Source organism: Bufo bufo, chromosome 4 (genome assembly GCF_905171765.1).
Source record: "Bufo bufo chromosome 4, aBufBuf1.1, whole genome shotgun sequence".
NCBI lineage: Eukaryota > Metazoa > Chordata > Amphibia > Anura > Bufonidae > Bufo > Bufo bufo.
In genome coordinates, this window is record NC_053392.1 from 321,180,343 (window position 1) to 321,199,172 (window position 18,830).

The following is an 18,830-nucleotide window of genomic DNA, read 5'->3' on the forward strand; positions in this document are numbered from 1 at the left end:
TCCAGGATCGTCTTCGGTAGTGTAAGGGGCCTGAGATAAACATTTTATCAGCCATTCCTCACCCCCTTGGGCCTCCGCTTCATAAATTAGTTGCTTTAGTAAATCTTCGATTCAGTTGAAGCAGGTCTGTACAGATGACTTTCTGCGCCATGAATGCGCATTAACCGTTTTTCTTCTTCTTTTATAGGTCTCCCCCACCTTGTCGATTAGGCTGCCATCCAATAATGGTGAAGATGAGGATAACAGCTTTAGCTTTGCCTTTGAACTTCATGGATGACACCTATTAAGAGGTAAGATAAATTTATTAACATAGACTAAATACAATGCATCAGTTGTCATCCATTTGAGCCATTTCCGCCCGAGTTCCATTTTTTAGACGGAAAAAAAGTCCTGCATGCAGTACTTTTTATTTCCATCTAAAAAAAAATAACAAAAAAAGATAAATGGAAAAATAACGGTGATGTGAAATTTCCCTTACCAAGGAATAAAGATAAATCACTTGGTCATTAAAGCATCTGCTTAGTACGACTGAATGAGATGTGCATAAGGTGACAAACATTGGCAATAGAGCAATTTCTGTACTTACACCAATTTTATTCCTGTTAGAAGTATTGTTACTGTACTGTTTTAGAAAGTTTTACTGAACCAATAAGAGACCCATGTAATGCAAGCACAACCCAATTTTTTCAGAACATCTAAAGTAACTAAATTAATTAAAGGGGTTGTCCGGTAATATATATTGATGACCTATCCTCAGGATAGGTCATCAATAATTGATCTGCGGGGGTCTGACACCTGGGACTTCTACCGATCAGCTGTTAGAAGAGGTTGGGTGCTCAATGAGCGCTGTGGCCTCTTCCTCGGCCATGTAATGTCACTGTACATCAGTCACATGGCCTAGTTGCTGCTCAGCCCCATAGAAGAGAATGGCGCTGAGCTGCAATACCAAGACTGGCCAATGTACTATGTACAGTGCTTGGAAAGTTGCCAGGAGCTGGCTGTGTTCCTCAGAGCTCTGGGGAGCGCGTCGGCATTCTAAAACAGCTGATCGGTGGGGATGCCGGGACTCGGGCCATCACCAATCTGATAATGATGACCTATCCTGAGCATAAGTCATCATTATCATTTCAAGGATAACCCCTTTAATACATTAATTGCATGTTTTGAAAAAGAAAATAAACACATAGGGGCACATTTATTATGACCAGTGTTTAAGACGTGGCTCTTAATAAGGCCCAGGGCTGGATCCGTTGAAATTATGTAGAGACGCCAGCCTCTACATAACGTCGGCAGATCCACCGCTGATCCTAAATATAAGACAGCTTCCTGACTGTCTTACATTTAGACCATTTGCTATGCCTAAAACAGGCATGCAAAATGGTAAATGAGACGGGCCTGCCGGCCTTTTTTATAATGTCGCAAAAAATAGTTGCAATCTCAATCCAGTAGGACTGGAGTAGCTTTTGTAGACAAGATTGTTAGGTTTAAGGATGAAACAAATTTATCAAACATGCAACATTCGATAAATGTGGCATAAAGTCTGCCAACACAGGCTCAAGTATTACCCTCATGATAAATTCCCCAGATATTTTTCAAGACTTATGCCCCAAGCTCATCAAACAACTTAAACACTTGGTGATGTAATACTTAACTTTTAAGAAGACATACAATATCATATGTACTTGCCAGTATAAATTTCATTTCAACACTGCCATCTAGTGGCTGTCTGGGATAATGAATATCTTGTTTTAACAGAGAGAACTCAGCTTTCCTATTGCTATTATACAGTATACTGCTAGATACTGGGTGTCAGTTAACATTTGCTAAAGGCCAATTGATTATCCAAAGTATTTCTGACAATCAAGACAGCAATTGAGAGGAAATGTGAACAAGGTAGCAGAAATAACGGGGAACATTTTTCATGAGGATTTGCGCCCGCTGTGGCTTTTGAAAGTCGCAGATCTAATGAACATGGCAGGTATGTCTCCATGAGACAAAAGGAAATCTGTTAGCAGATTTATTATGAAAAACAATATATTGATTGTAAATAGCTTTGTAGACAAGCACCCATGGAAAGCAACAATTTTACATGGAAGGAGAATGTTATGTTAGGGTATAGCCACATGTATAGGTTTCTTGATGCATGATTCTTTTGGCATCCAAAATCAGGAGTGGATCATAAAAGGAGAAAAACTATTATGGATAGATACCACTTGATATCTGCTGCTGCCTTGCTTCACTTACCTGGTGGTCTGGACCCATTTCCGGCTGTCATGTTCCTGGCAGGCCTTGCCTGCTCCATCCCTCCACATAGGTTGCACTCTGCTTGCTGGCAAGGCACCTCCTCTACTGCCCTTAAGGTGTGCACACTCCCTCCGGTTCATAAAAGGCCAGCATGTGCGCACCCTAATCTTCACCAAACAATGCCTGGCAATCTTGAGATACTTCAGGCTCCTTCCGCAGTGGGAGGGTGCTTAAGTAATAGTTTTTTTTAGCTTGCTAATTTCCTGTTTCCTGTTAAGATGTGCTGTATCCTGTTATCTGCCCATGTACTGACCTCTGCATGTTTACCCATATTGACCCTCTGCTGCCTGAGCACAATCTTGCCTCCTACTTTATTGACCCTTTCTACCTACTATGTCCTCGGACCATTTTCTGTATTGCTCGCCCTTCACAAGTCCTGACCTCAGCCTGTCCCTGAATTTGATTTTGGCCGGCCCCTTGGTGCCCTACACCAGTGTCTCTGATCCCCGTAAGTCAGCTGTTAACCATACAGAGGTTATTCCAGGAGGAAGCAGTCTGATGGTTCCCCTGCAGCAAAGTTCAGATTCCTGTATAGGGGTTGAAGGGTGATTACCCGTGGGCTGCCAGGATAACACCCTTAGAATTAGCCAAATCTGTTGGTTATCACCGTGGTTAAAAGCCCACTGCTGTAACACTACATAAGGGGTAATATATTAGTTATTAGAGAGCAGGGCATCAATATTCAAAGGGACTTTCTGATGTGTGTGCCTGCCCCCCAAAGGTGATTGTTTACCAAGGTATGGCATAGTTGTTTAGGCACTGCAAGCCATAAATTACAGTTATATTATGAGGCACCTCTAAGGTTAATATTTTGAAGTGACTTTTCTTTATAAGTCATTCTTAAGACCCTTTTACATGGGCTAATTTTCAAGGCAATTATTTGGAACCAGCATTTCTAGGAACACTCATTCCTGATAATTATACTGTGTAAATGTGCAACCAATAAAACGCGAAATGAACAAACACTAATTTATCTGCCAATAACATCTTTCCTGGGGCAGATTACATTGTGTAAACAGGAATGTCCTGTCACTAAAAAGGATTCTCTATGGAGAAGGGCGATCACAGTAGCCATTACAAATTCCCACACAGAGGAGATGACTGCTGCATGTAAATGCAGTTCTCCCCTCTGGTTAACAGTTTAATTTTAATAATTGCCTGTTTAATCTGCCCATGTAAAAGGCCTTTTATTTTCAGGTTGTACTTATTTTGTGTGCTTTAAAGCAGTCTGGAGTTTTCAAAAAAATGCTTGCATAATGGCTGTGCTTCTTGTCCAATGATACTTATGAAGGAACAGGTGTTTTTTGGGCTTCCTTAAAGTCTTTTTAGCAATATTTTTCCTTGTTGCAGCTGCATAGCTAGATGCATTTCACTCAGAAGCAAGAGGTGTCTCCCTTCTCTGCAATCTGCCAATAGTGTTGAGCGTGAATATTCGAAAAGCAAATTCTAATCGCGAATATCGACACCTTGAGAATTTGCGAATATTTAGAATATAGCGCTATATATTCGTAAAATCGAATATTTGTGTTTTTTTTCACAGTAAACATGATCCCTCCCTGGTTTGAGCTTGTGGGCCAATGAGAAGGCTGCAAGAGCTTAGCAACTTCCTTAGCAACCAATAGGAAAGTTGCCTACCCCTTACTATATAAGAGAACGTCTCCACAGCCATTTGTGCTGTTTCATGCAATTATGAGAAAGAGAGAAGTGTGATCTTTGTGCTGTGCTGAATTCCTGTGACTTCTGATACCTCATATATACAAACCGGATTCCCAAAAAGTTGGGACACTATACAAATCGTGAATAAAAACTGAATGCAATGATGTGGAGGTGCCAACTTCTAATATTTTATTCAGAATAGAACATAAATCACGGAACAAAAGTTTAAACTGAGAAAATGTACCATTTTAAGGGAAAAATATGTTGAATCAGAATTTCATGGTGTCAACAAATCCCCAAAAAGTTGGGACAAGGCCATTTTCACCACTGTGTGGCATCTCCCCTTCTTCTTACAACACTCAACAGACGTCTGAGGACAGAGGAGACCAGTTTCTCAAGTTTAGAAATAGGAATGCTCTCCCATTCTTGTCTAATACAGGCCTCTAACTGTTCAATCGTCTTGGGCCTTCTTTGTTGCACCTTCCTCTTTATGATGCGCCAAATGTTCTCTATAGGTAAAAGATCTGGACTGCAGACTGGCCATTTCAGTACCCGGATCCTTCTCCTACGCAGCCATGATGTTGTCATTGATGTAGAATGTGGTCTGGCATTATCTTGTTGAAAAATGCAGGGTCTTCCCTGAAAGAGATGACGTCTGGATGGGAGCATATGTTGTTCTAGAACCTGAATATATTTTTCTGTATTGATGGTGCCTTTCCAGACATGCAAGCTGCCCATGCCACACGTACTCATGCAACCCCATACCATCAGAGATGCAGGCTTCTGAACTGAGCGTTGATAACAACTTGGTATTGTCCTTGTCCTCTTTGGTCCGGATGACATGGCGTCCCAGATTTCCAAAAAGAACTTCGAATCGTGACTCGTCTGACCACAGAACAGTCTTCCATTTTGCCACAGTCCATTTTAAATGATCCCTGGCCCAGTGAAAACGCCTGAGCTTGTGGATCTTGCTTAGAAATGGCTTCTTCTTTGCACTGTAGAGTTTCAGCTGGCAACGGCGGATGGCACGGTGGATTGTGTTCACTGACAATGGTTTCTGGAAGTATTCCTGATCCCATTCTGTGATTTCCTTTACAGTATCATTCCTGTTTGTGGTGCAGTGTCGTTTAAGGGCCCGGAGATCACGGGCATCCAGTATGGTTTTACGGCCTTGACCCTTACGCACAGAGATTGTTCCAGATTCTCTGAATCTTCGGATGATGTTATGCACAGTTGATGATGATAGATGCAAAGTCTTTGCAATTTTTCGCTGGGTGACACCTTTCTGAAATTGCTCCACTATCTTTCTGCGCAACATTGTGGGAATTGGTGATCCTCTACCCATCTTGGCATCTGAGAGACACTGCCACTCTGAGAAGCTCTTTTTATACCCAATCATGTTGCCAATTGACCTAATTAGTGTTAATTGGTCTTCCAGATCTTCGTTATGCTCAAATTTACTTTTTCCAGCCTCTTATTGCTGCTTGTCCCAACTTTTTGGGGATTTGTTGACACCGTGAAAATTGGAATCAACTTATTTTTCCTTTAAAATGATACATTTACTCGGATTAAACGTTTGATCTGTCATCTACGTTCTATTACAAATAAAATATTGACATTTGCCATCTCCACATCATTGCATTCAGTTTTTATTCACAATTTGTTTAGTGTCCCAACTTTTTTGGAATCCGGTTTGTATAATCCAGATAGTGTTAGATAGTGTAGGTTAGTGAGTGAATAGTGTAGCTGATAGATTCCAGTGTAGGGTGTTAGGTACATCAGTTAGCTAGCTTATATATATATATATAATCCAGATAGTTAGTGTTAGATAGTCAGTGTAGGTTAGTGAGTGAATAGTGTAGCTGATAGGGTCCAGTGTAGGGTGTTAAGTACATTAGTTAGGTAGCTCATATATATAGTCCAGATAGTGTTAGATAGTCAGTGTAGGTTAGTGAGTGAATAGAGTAGCTGATAGGGTCCAGTTCAGGGTGCAGTGTAGTGTGCTTTTTCTTTCTGTTTAGTCTGTTAAAAAAAAAGTATTTTTCTGTGTTTTAGGGCTAGTGTTTCATGTGGGTAGTGTCAGCGTCTTTTGTCTTTGAAACAAAAAGGAAAAAAATGTATTTTTCTGAGTTTTAGAGTTAGTGTTTTAGGGATTCGTGTGGGGAGTGATTAGTGTCAGCGTCCTTTGTCTGTGGAAAAAAAAAAAAAATTTCTGTGTTTTATGATTGGTGTTTTAGGGTTTTGTGCGGGTAGTGATTAGTGTCAGCGTCTTTTTTCTGTGGAAAAAAAAAGAAAAAAAAGTCTTTTTATGTGTTTTTTACGGTTAGTGTTTTAGGGTTTCGTGTGGGTAGTGATTAGTGTCAGCATCTTTTTTCTGTGAAAAAAAAATAAAATATTATTTTTCTGTTATTTAGGGTTTTGTGTATATTTTATTTTTCCTTTTTTGCCCCTGTGTCCCCAACCCAATAAAGTTTGCCCAAATTCCCTCATTATTTTCCATATATATTCTTTTGTATATAAAAACAGATCATGAGTGCACGTGGTAGTGGAGTTGGTTCCATTGTTGGACAGAGGCAGAGAGAGGCCAAGCAAGTTATAAGAACTTCTAAAGCGCAGGCAGAAGAAAAACTAGCTCAGTCTATGAAAAAAGGGGATAAGACATTCTTCAGATATATAAATGAAAAAAGGAAATTAAAACAAGGAATAACTAAATTAAAAACAAAGGACGGAAGGTATGTAGAAGAGAATAAAGGGCTAGCCGACTGCCTTAATGAATACTTCTGTTCAGTTTTTACAAAAGAAAAAGGAGAAGGACCTCCACTAGAAAGAATGACTATTAAATCGTTTGATGCATGTATCTTTACAGAGGAAGATGTTCTAAGTTTGCTGTCTAAGGTGAAGACAGATAAGTCACAGGGGCCTGATGAGATACACCCAAAATTATTAAAAGAGCTTAGTGGTGAGCTGGCAAAACCGTTAACAGATTTATTTAACCAATCATTAGTAACAGGAGTCGTCCCGGAAGATTGGAAATTGGCAAATGTCGTGCCCATTCACAAGAAAGGTAGTAGGGAGGAATCGAGCAACTATAGACCAGTGAGTCTGACATCAATAGTAGGCAAATTAATGGAAACCCTATTAAAGGATAGGATTGTGGAACATCTAAAATCCCATGGATTGCAAGATGAAAAACAACATGGGTTTACTTCAGGGAGATCATGTCAAACAAATCTTATAGATTTTTTTGACTGGGTGAATAAAATAATAGACGGTGGAGGTGCAGTAGACATCGCATATCTAGATTTTAGTAAGGCTTTTGACACTGTCCCACATAGAAGACTTATCAATAAACTGCAGTCATTGAGCATGGACTCCCATATTGTTGAGTGGATTAGGCAGTGGCTGAGTGACAGACAACAGAGGGTTGTAGTCAATGGAGAACATTCAAAACAAGGTAATGTTACCAGTGGGGTTCCACAGGGATCTGTACTGGGACCGATTTTGTTTAATATCTTCATAAGTGATATTGCAAAAGGCCTCGATGGTAAGGTTTGTCTTTTTGCTGATGACACAAAGATATGTAACAGGGTTGATGTTCCTGGAGGGAAACGCCAAATGGAAAAGGATTTAGGAAAACTAGAAGAATGGTCAGAACTCTGGAAACTGAAATTTAATGTGGATAAGTGCAAGATAATGCACCTGGGGCGTAAAAACCCAAGGGCAGAATATAGAATATTTGACACAGTCCTGACCTCAGTATCTGAGGAAAGGGATTTAGGAGTAATTATTTCAGAAGACTTAAAGGTGGGAAGACAATGTAATAGAGCAGCACGAAATGCCAGCAGAATGCTTGGATGTATAGGGAGAGGTATAAGCAGTAGAAAGAGTGAAGTGCTTATGCCGCTGTACAGAACACTGGTGAGACCTCACTTGGAGTATTGTGCGCAGTACTGGAGGCCATATCTCCAGAAGGATATAGATACTCTAGAGAGAGTTCAGAGAAGAGCTACTAAACTAGTACATGGATTGCAGGATAAAACTTACCAGGAAAGGTTAAAGGACCTTAATATGTATAGCTTGGAAGAAAGAAGAGACAGAGGGGATATGATAGAAACTTTTAAATACATAAAGGGAATCAACTCGGTAAAGGAAGAGAGCATATTTAAAAGAAGAAAAACTACCACAAGAGGACACAGTTTTAAATTAGAGGGGCAAAGGTTTAAAAGTAATATAAGGAAGTATTACTTTACTGAGAGAGTAGTGGATGCATGGAATAGCCTTCCTGCAGAAGTGGTAGCTGCAAATACAGTGAAGGGGTTTAAGCATGCATGGGATAGGCATAAGGCCATCCTTCATATAAGATAGGGCCGGGGGCTATCCATAGTATTCAGTATATTGGGCAGACTAGATGCGCCAAATGGTTCTTATCTGCCGACACATTCTATGTTTCTATGTTTCTATGTTTCTATGGACTGCTGCCAGCATGGAGCCGCTCCTCTACCCACGGAGAGGCGGGCGCAGGTGGCAGGGGCATCCTCCTCATCCGTGATTTTTTTAGGCATGCAGCTGCCCCTTTTCATCTCAAGACGCCGAGGCAGTGGTGTCATTCGTGACACAAGCTAGTGGCACGGAGTCCTCTGCCCCAACTCTGAGCAGCAACTCTCCGCCTCCTGCAGGACTAGCCCCAAGCCCCCAAGAATTGACCCTGATGCTGCTTGACAGCGACAGTAAGAGGGACATCTTGGGGGTGGTAATGCAGGAGTGTGAGCTAGAGCTTGGTCCGGATGCTCAGGACCTTTTGGAAGTGATGGAGGAGGAGGAGGAGAGGGTACCGCCCGTCAGTACCCCAGTGACATCCCTTCCAACTGATGCAGGTGGTTTCAGCAACAGAACCCTCGCACCTACTCAGACCCAAGCGTCAGCGAGGGGACAGCGGTGCCAGGTCAAGGGCTCCACATCAGCTCAGCTATTCCCCTTAGTCAACCACTGGTCGACCTTGGGTCTGACATTACAGGGGATAAAGAGGAGGGTGACTTAGAATGGGTGCCACCTCACTTGTCAGGTGACAGCAGCACTGATGAGGAAGGTAGGCACCTGAGGCAAACGGTGCGCCAGCTCACCAGGGAGTCCAGTGGCAGGGGCTCCACTGGTAATGGCAGCAGGAGGCGGCGGCCTACTGCTGCCTCCACCTGTGCGCACCGAGCCCGAACAGGCCAGCACCACCCCATCTGACAGGAGGTCGGTGTGTAAGTCGCCTGTTTGGGCTTACTTCACCTTGGCAGCAGACGATGCGACAATTGCCATCTGTCAGCTATACCATGCCAGGGTGAGGAGAGGGAGGTCTGTTGCTCGGCTGGGTACCTCTGCCCTTACCCAGCATCTCAGAGTCACCACTGGCGGGAGTGTGCACAGATGCAGGATGGTCGTAGCAGTGCCAGCAGCAATGCGCAGGGGACAGCAGCTCCTGCCACTGTCCTGCAGCCACCCCACCCCCTTCAAACAATGCATTCCCACTCCCCCACTCCCTCTCATGGAGGTACTGGTTACGGCAGCCAGACCTCTGCCTCCTCTGCACCCTCCTCTATCGCCTACACTACTGTCTGGTACCAGCCATCGGTTGCTAACACATTTGAACGCACCACGACCTTCGCCCCCGGGACCAACGCGTTCGTTCACTCAATAGGCTCCTGGCAAGGGTTATTGCCCAACATCTGCTGCCCTTCAATATTGTGGACTGCAATCCATTCCGGCAGATGATGGAGCAGGCCCAACCCAGATGGCGTGTTCCCAGTCGCCATTTATTTGCCAGGACCGGCGTCCCTGCCCTACATCAGCACATTGTGCAGAATGTATCCCTGTCGCTGGATCATGCTGTCAGTGACAAGATGCATCTGACAATGGATGCCTGGACCAGCAGATATGGGCAGGGATGATACATCAGTTTTACAGCCCATCTGGTGTCCCTCCGAGGCGCCGGCGAGGGATCATCTGATGTGGCAGCATCTGAGTTTGTGGTGCCGCCCCGGGGTGTCCGGGGGAGAACTGCTGCTTTCCCTCAAGCCACTGTCACAACCACTGCTGAGCCCCCCAGCATGTTTACCAGTAGCTACGCAAGTGTGGGGCACATCCGCTGCCAGGCCGTGCTCCAACTTGTGAGCTTAGGGAAATGTAGACACACTGGACCTGATGTTCTGGCCACTCTCCATGCTCAGGTCCTCAAGTGGCTGGCAACCTCCAGGCAAGTATGGTTGTCTGTGACAACGGCAGCAACCTCCTCGCCGCCCTCAATGCTGGCAGTCTAGCACACGTGCCCTGCATGGCACATGTCCTCAACCTTGTAGTACAGAAGTTCCTACGCACATACCCAAGGTTGAGCGACATCGTGCAACGTGTACGTAAGATTGGCAGCCACTTCCGACGCTCCCCAACCGCCACCACGGCCCTGTTTAAACTGCAGCAGGACAACAGCCTGCCACTGTCACGGAACCATGAACCAGACGTACAACAAGGGATAAGTGAAAATAAGAAGGCTTTATTGAAAATAAAGCTGTAAAGCAAAAGTCCAAACGGATGGCGAAACCGAAGCAGAGTCTTTGCGAAGCCAGAGGTCAGGAACCAGAAGGGTAGTCAGACGAAGCCAGGATCAGGAACCAGCAGGGTAGTCAGACGAAGCCAGGATCAGGAACCAGCAGGGTAGTCGGACGAAACCAGGATCAGGAACCAGCAGGGTAGTCGGACGAAACCAGGATCAGGAACCAGAAGCAGCAGCAGTCTAGAAGCATGTGAACACAGGAGGACCAAGCAAGGACTGAAGCCACAGACCTCCTATATATATGAGCTGGGCATCCAGCTCCTCCCAGTGGGAAGGAGGAGCCGCAGGGTGGGAGGCTACAAGAAACCCAGAAACCAAGATGGCCGCCAGCACATGTCAAACGAAGGAGAACAGCAAGAAGGTAAGACCATGACAGTACCTCCCCCTCAAGGGCCCCTCCTCCGCGGAGTAAAGAACGGTTTCTGAGGGAAGCGTGCGTGGAAGGCTCGGAGCAAGGCAGGAGCATGGACATCTGCGGAGGGAACCCAGGAACGCTCCTCTGGACCATAACCACGCCAATGGACCAAAAACTGCACCCGACCGCGGACCAGGCGTGAGTCCAGGATATTGCTCACCTCATACTCCTCACGATTACCCACTTAGACCGGACGAGGCCGAGGAACCGAGGAAGTGAAACGATTACACACCAGTGGCTTCAACAGGGAGACATGAAACACGTTGGAGATCCGCATGCCAGGAGGAAGCGCAAGGGCATAGGCTACCGGTTTTACCCTGCGAAGCACTCGGAAGGGACCAACAAAGCGAGGCGCCAGCTTGGGAGTGGGCACTCGAAGATTGAGGTTGCGGGTGGACAACCATACACGGTCTCCGACCTGGTAGGAAGGAGCAGGCGCTCGTCTGCGATCAGCCTGGAGTCTCTGGCGCTGCGCAGAGACCTCAAGGGACTTCTGGATCAGTACCCAAGAAGCACGTAGGACGGAAAGGTGATCCTCCACAGCCGGAATATCCTGGGGAGAGAATACCTCCGGTAACACGGCAGGTTGGAACCCATAATTGGCCATGAAGGGAGACGTCCCAGAGGAAGAGTTCACCGCCGTGTTCCTGGCAAACTCAGCCCAAGGCAGGAGGTCAACCCAATTGTCTTGGTGATCGGAGACATAGCAACGAAGAAATTGCTCCAAGGCCTGATTGGATCGTTCTGCGGCCCCATTGGACTGAGGGTGGTAGGCCGAGGAGAAGGAGAGATGAATCCCCAACTGGGAGCAAAAGGCGCGCCAGAACCTGGACACAAACTGACTCCCCCGATCCGACACAATCTCCTTGGGCAAACCGTGCAACCGGAAGACCTCCCTGGCAAAAATCGTGGCCAACTCTTGTGCAGAGGGTAACTTCTTGAGAGGAACACAGTGGCACATTTTGGAAAACCGATCCACAATCATGAGAATGACCGTATGGCCTCGGGATGCAGGGAGGTCCACAATGAAATCCATCCCCAGGTGTGACCATGGGCGCTCCCCGGTGGCTATGGGTTGCAGAAGGCCCAACGGAAGGTGCCGAGGGGACTTACTCTGGGCACAAACGGAGCATGCCGCTACATATGCGGCGATGTCGGAACGTAGGGAAGGCCACCAGAACAGACGTGAAACAGCCCAGGACAGCTGATTCTTTCCAGGATGCCCCGCGGTCTTGGAGTTATGGTAGGTTCGCAACAACCGAGTGCGCAACTCCTCAGGCACAAAACATCTGCCGTTGGGTCTCCCAGAGGGATCACCAGATTGAGCCGCCAAAATCTGCTCACCCAGGGGAGAGGTCAGGCTGGTGCGAATGGCGGCCAAGATCTGATTCGGAGGTATGACCGAAGTCGGAATCGACTCCTCCCTGGACAGCTCGGAGTACTGCCGTGATAAGGCATCCGCCCTGATGTTCTTGGAACCGGGTAGGTAGGAGACCACGTAATTAAAACGTGACAAGAACAGAGCCCATCTGGCCTGACGTGGTGTCAATCTCTTGGCCTCAGAAAGGTAGGTCAGATTCTTGTGGTCCGTCAGGATGAGGACCGGAACCACCGAACCCTCGAGCAAGTGCCTCCATTCTTTAAGGGCCTGCACGATGGCCAATAACTCCCTGTCACCAATCTGATAGTTGCACTCCGCGGAAGACAGTTTCCGGGAGTAAAACCCACAAGGAAGCAGAGGACCCTCTGGTGTTCTACGCTGAGACAGAAGGGCGCCTACTCCCGTCTCAGACGCGTCCACCTCGAGGACAAAGGGCAACCCAGGGTTGGGATGCGACAGAATCGGAGCCGACACAAAGGCGGACTTTAGAGCCTCAAAAGCTCGGATGGCCTCGAGCGGCCAGACCTGGGAATTACTGCCCTTCCTGGTCAGATCCGTGAGAGGCTTGGCTAGCATGGAAAAGTCCCTGATGAACTTCCGATAATAATTGGCGAAGCCCAAAAAGCGCTGCAGGGAACGAAGACCACTGGGCTGGGGCCACTGTAAGACAGCCGAAACCTTCTCAGGATCCATGGAGAACCCCTCAGCGGAAATGATGTAACCTAAGAAGGTTACCTGGGATCGGTGAAATTCGCATTTCTCAAGCTTACCGAACAGCTTGTTCTCTCGTAACCGTTGCAACACTCGTCTGACATCCAGAATGTGGGCCTCCATGGATTCAGAATATACCAAGATGTCATCCAAATAGACCACCACACACTGCTGCAACAGGTCACGGAAAACATCGTTGATGAATTCCTGAAAGACTGCGGGCGCATTGCACAACCCAAAGGGCATAACCAAGGATTCATAATGACCGGTCCTGGTGTTAAACGCGGTCTTCCACTCATCGCCCGCCTTGATCCTTACCAGGTTATATGCCGCCCTCAGGTCGAGTTTGGTAAAGACCGTGGCCCCTTTAAGGCGATCGAACAGCTCGGAAATCAAGGGTATCGGGTAAGCGTTCTTGATCGTGATGCGATTGAGACCCCTGTAATCGATGCAAGGCCTCAACTCACCGCCCTTCTTTTTCACAAAGAAAAATCCAGCCCCTGCCGGGGACGAGGATTTGCGAATGTGTCCGCGTGAAAGCGCCTCCCTCACGTACTCCTCCATGGCCTCATTCTCCGCTACCGACAGTGGATAGACTTTGCCACGAGGAGGAACGGCACCAGATTGTAACTCTATGGCACAATCGTATGGGCGGTGCGGAGGTAGGACAACCGCGCGCACCTTATCGAATACATCCCGGTACTCCTCGTATTCAGGAGGCAACAGAGAGTCCGAGGAAGTACACAGCAACTTGACAGACCCATGGATGCAACTAGCCCCACACTGCGGTGACCACGAGAGGATCTCGGCCGATCTCCAATCGAAAGTCGGATTATGCTTCCGGAGCCAGGGGTACCCCAAGACCACCGAGTAGTGTGGAGACGAAATAACCTGGAGGCAGACCGACTCTCTGTGAACGGCACCAATGGCTATCCCCACTGGAAGGGTCTCATGAGTCACGTGTGGCGGCAGAAGGGGTCTGCCGTCTATCGCCTCAAGAGCCAGTGGGGAACCTCGAGCCTGCAGAGGAATGGAATTGGCGGCAGCGAACACATTATCAATGAAGAAACCACCAGCACCAGAGTCCACCAACGCCTGGGTCGTCACCGAGCCCCCGACCCAGGAGAGGACAACAGTGATCAGTGGTTTGTCAACACGGGAAACCGGGGACGAGGAGACTCCACCCAAGATCTGCCCCCGACAGGATCTCAGATGCGAGCGTTTCCCGGACGGTTCGGACATGCCAACCGAAAATGCCCACCGAGACCACAGTACTTGCATCGGCCCTCGCGTCTCCGGAGTACCCTTCTCCCCCTCGGACAGGCGAGCAAACCCCAGCTGCATGGGTTCACCCCCAGACAAGTCATCCCCAGGAGGCGTGGGAGGAGAGGGAGGCACGGGTGGGACAGCAAACGTAGGCGCCAATCTGTTAGAAAACCTCCGCAGGCTCTCCTTAAAGGAAGGTCTCTCCCTGAGTCTGGTGTCAATCAAAATCAGGAAAGAAATAAGAGACTCGAGCTCCACTGGTAGGTCCTTAGCTGCAACCTCATCCTTCAAGGCATCCGAGAGGCCATGAGAGAAAGCAGCGACCAGAGCCTCATTATTCCAGCCCACCTCTGCTGCCAGGGTACGAAACTCAATGGCGTATTCAGCTACGGATCGTGAACCCTGTCTGATGGACATAAGGAGCTTCGCAGCAGAGGCAGCACGAGCCGGCACATCGAATACCTTCCGAAGAGAAGCAACAAAACCGGAAAACTCGGCAACCACCGGATTGTTGTTCTCCCATAAAGGGCTGGCCCAGGCCAAGGCCTTGTCCGAGAGCAGCGAGATCAAGAAGCCCACCTTTGATCTCTCAGTGGGAAAGGCATGTGGCAGCAACTCGAAATAAATGCCCACCTGGTTAAGGAAACCTCGGCACTGAGTTGGCTCTCCCCCAAAGCGCTGTGGAAGAGGGGCAGAACCGGTCATACCCCGAAACACCGCAGGTGCAACAACAGGTGTCGGAGTAGACTCTGGCGCAACAACCGGAGCGGCAGTAGGAGCGGGCCCAGGAGCGACAACCGACCCATCGGCAACGGGAGCGAAATGAGCCGTGCGTTCAAGCAGGGTTTGCAACGCCACAGCGAACCGACCCAACAGGTGATCCTGCTGATCAAGTCTGGCAACCAGCGTGGGTAGCGAGGATGGCCCTGTACCGTCAGAATTCATGGCTTGGTCCTAATGTCACGGAACCATGAACCAGACGTACAACAAGGGATAAGTGAAAATAAGAAGGCTTTATTGAAAATAAAGCTGTAAAGCAAAAGTCCAAACGGATGGCGAAACCGAAGCAGAGTCTTTGCGAAGCCAGAGGTCAGGAACCAGAAGGGTAGTCAGACGAAGCCAGGATCAGGAACCAGCAGGGTAGTCAGACGAAGCCAGGATCAGGAACCAGCAGGGTAGTCGGACGAAACCAGGATCAGGAACCAGCAGGGTAGTCGGACGAAACCAGGATCAGGAACCAGAAGCAGCAGCAGTCTAGAAGCATGTGAACACAGGAGGACCAAGCAAGGAACTGAAGCCTATATATATGAGCTGGGCATCCAGCTCCTCCCAGTGGGAAGGAGGAGCCGCAGGGTGGGAGGCTACAAGAAACCCAGAAACCAAGATGGCCGCCAGCACATGTCAAACGAAGGAGAACAGCAAGAAGGTAAGACCATGACAGCCACCTCACAGGCTGATTGTTGACAGCGTGCCCGGTGGAACTCCACCCTCCATATGCTGAAGAGGTTGTGGGAGCAGCGATGGGCGGTGAAAGAATTCCTGCTGGACCAAGGTACTTCCGGGCCATCAGACCCACTCCCATACATCACCAATGTGGAGTGGGGCAGATACACCAGGTCTGCCACGTGTTGGCCCCATTCGAGCAGGCAACCAGGATGGTCAGCAGGGAGCATGTGGGCCTCAATTACGTGCTCCCCATAGTGTTCCTGCTGGACAGGACGCTAGATCGCCTGCTCGATGCTGGGGAGAGTGCCTTGGTGGAGCAAGAAGAGGCAACAATGCTCCACCAAGACCAGGCCCAGGACGAGGAGGAGGAATAATTTTTGTTGAGGAGTTTGCCGACGTCCAGGAGTCTGGGCTTGGTCAGGAGGGAGAGGCGGTGCTGGGGGCACCGTTAGTCCGGGGGTTGGGCGGCTCCCACAGGGAGCAGCAGCAGCAGGAGGACCAAGATGTCTTGGTCCCGGGCAGGGCTGGCCTTAGGTGTTCAGGCGCCCTGTGCGAGCTGATCTCGTGGCGCCCCCCCCCCCCCCCGTTCACCTAAACATACACAAAGAGGAAAACAATCTTTGTAACAAACAGTTTTCTTTAATTACAGATAATTTAAGTGCAAGTGCAAACAAGTACAATCATACCCAGTGTCACCCAGAGCCAGTCCCCTGCCCCCCTTAATCATACCCTGTCACCTTTACCCAGTCTCCTGCCCTTCTTAATCATACCCAGTGTCACCCTTACCCAGTCCCCTGCCCCCTTAATTAGACCCTGCCCCCCTTAAATTAAGGGTGACAGACACTGGGTATGATTAAGGGGGAAGGGCACTGGATAAGGGTGACACTGGGTATGACAAAGGGGCAGAGGACTGGCTTTAGTTGACACTGGGTATGATTAAGGGGGGCAGGGGACTGGGTAAAGGTGAAAGGGTATGATTAAGGGGGGCAGGGGACTGGCTATGGGTGACACTGGGTATGATTAAGGGGGGCAGAGTCTAATTGAGGGGGCAGGAGACTGGGCAAAGGTGACACTGGGTGTGATTAAGAAGGGCAGGGGACTGTGTAAAGGTGACAGGGTATGATTAAGGGGGGCAGTGGACTGGCTCTGGGTGACACTGGGTATGATTAAGGGCCTTAATCATACCCAGTGTCACCCATAGCCAGTCCTCTGCCCCCCTTAATCATACCCTGTCACCTTTACCCAGTCCCCTGCCCTTCTTATTCATACCCAGTGTCACCCTTACCCAGTCCGCTGCCCCCCTTAATCATACCCAGTGACTGTCACGGTGTCACCCACCTTATCCAGTCCTCTGCCCCCTTAATCATACCCAGTGTCTGTCACCCTTATCCTTATCCAGTCTCCTGCCCCCAGGCCCCATTTAAAAAAAGATATTTGGTTAAAAAAAAAAAAAAAAAGAGTACCGCTCCATACCTGTTACATCCAGTGACATCTCTTGTGATGTACACTTTCCTCAGCATCTTCATTCGGAGATAGGACCGTCATGATAACTTCTTTCAGCCGCGTCTCATCTCTGTAGAGTTTCACAGAACATTTTGGGGATTTCTCACTTTACTATCATCCTCAGATAACAGACCTCCCCTCCCCCGTAGTGCCCATAACTATAATGCCCTCTGTATAATTATAATATATACTGGCCCCTCTATATTATTATTATTATTATTAATATTATAATGGCCCCCTCTGTAGTATTATAGTAATTATTATGCCCCCCCCTCAGCCCCTCCAGCATACAGTCCCATGTAAGATACAACCTTCCCCCTGCCTTCAGCCCCTCTAGCATACAGTCCCATGTAAGACACATTACTTCCCTGCCTTCAGCTCCTCCAGCATACAGTCCCATGTAAGGTACATCACTCTCCTGCCTTCAGCCCCTCCAGCATACAGTCCAATGTAAAATATATCACTCCCCCTGCCTTCAGCTCCTCCAGCATACAGTCCCATGTAAGATACAATGCCCCTCCAGCATACAGTCCCATGTAAGACACATCATTTCCCTGCCTTAGCCCCTCCAGCATACAGTCCCATGTAAATAATATCACCCCAACTACCCTCTCTTCAGACCCCTCTAACATACAGTCAACAGTACAAAGATGATTCCTTCTCCCTTCAGCCCCTGCAAAAAGCCCCCAAGTAAAAATAACAGTCACTATTCTCCTCCACATACTTACCTGCAGACTTTGCTCCTTCTCTGTAGAATCTCCTGCACATTGTTAGGCCCCGCCCCCTGGATGATGAGACTCCGCCTCTTTCCCTGACATCATACCTCCTAGGATCAACTACATTCTAGACACTACGCTCGCTCTACTGCCTCATAGGCTTCAGGCGCTGAAGCCTATGAGGAAGAACGGAGGGGACTGGAGCCATAGGCTCCCATGATCCTCATTTTAGTGTTTGCTGCTTGGCCCCCCTGCAATTTTGCGCCCAATCTAGGCTCAGGTCGGGCCGGCTGCTGTAGCCTGTAGAGACCGACTGCGAGCTGAGTTGGCCGCCGGGCGCCCCTGTTGCCATGGCGCCCTGTGCGGCCGCACAGCTCGCACACCCCAAAGGCCGGCCCTGGTCCCGGGCAGCCAAGAAGAGTCACAGCGGGTTGCCTACATGCTACGATGCCTCAGGAGGGACCCCCGGATCAAGAAAATTAAGGAGAGGGATGATTTCTGGTTGGCCAACCTTTTAGACCCTTGCTACAAGGGGAAACTGGAGCAGTTCATCCCAGCCAGCTGGAGGGATGCCCGTAAGAATAACCTGTGGGCCTGTCTGAACGTCCGGCTGGAGCAGGCAAACCCTCAGCCTCACACTCCAGTTCTCCCCGCCCATCTCACTCAGCAGGTGGCTGGCCTAAGCAGCTTCAGCAGAGTAGTTGATCTTATGAGGATGTTCTACCAGTTTGCGCAATCCAGCAGCAGCAGTCACCACCAGCGACTGGCCCACATGGTGGCAGACTACATGGGGTCCATCGGTGCGTCCGACAGCTTGAGCACCGACGACCCCATGGACTG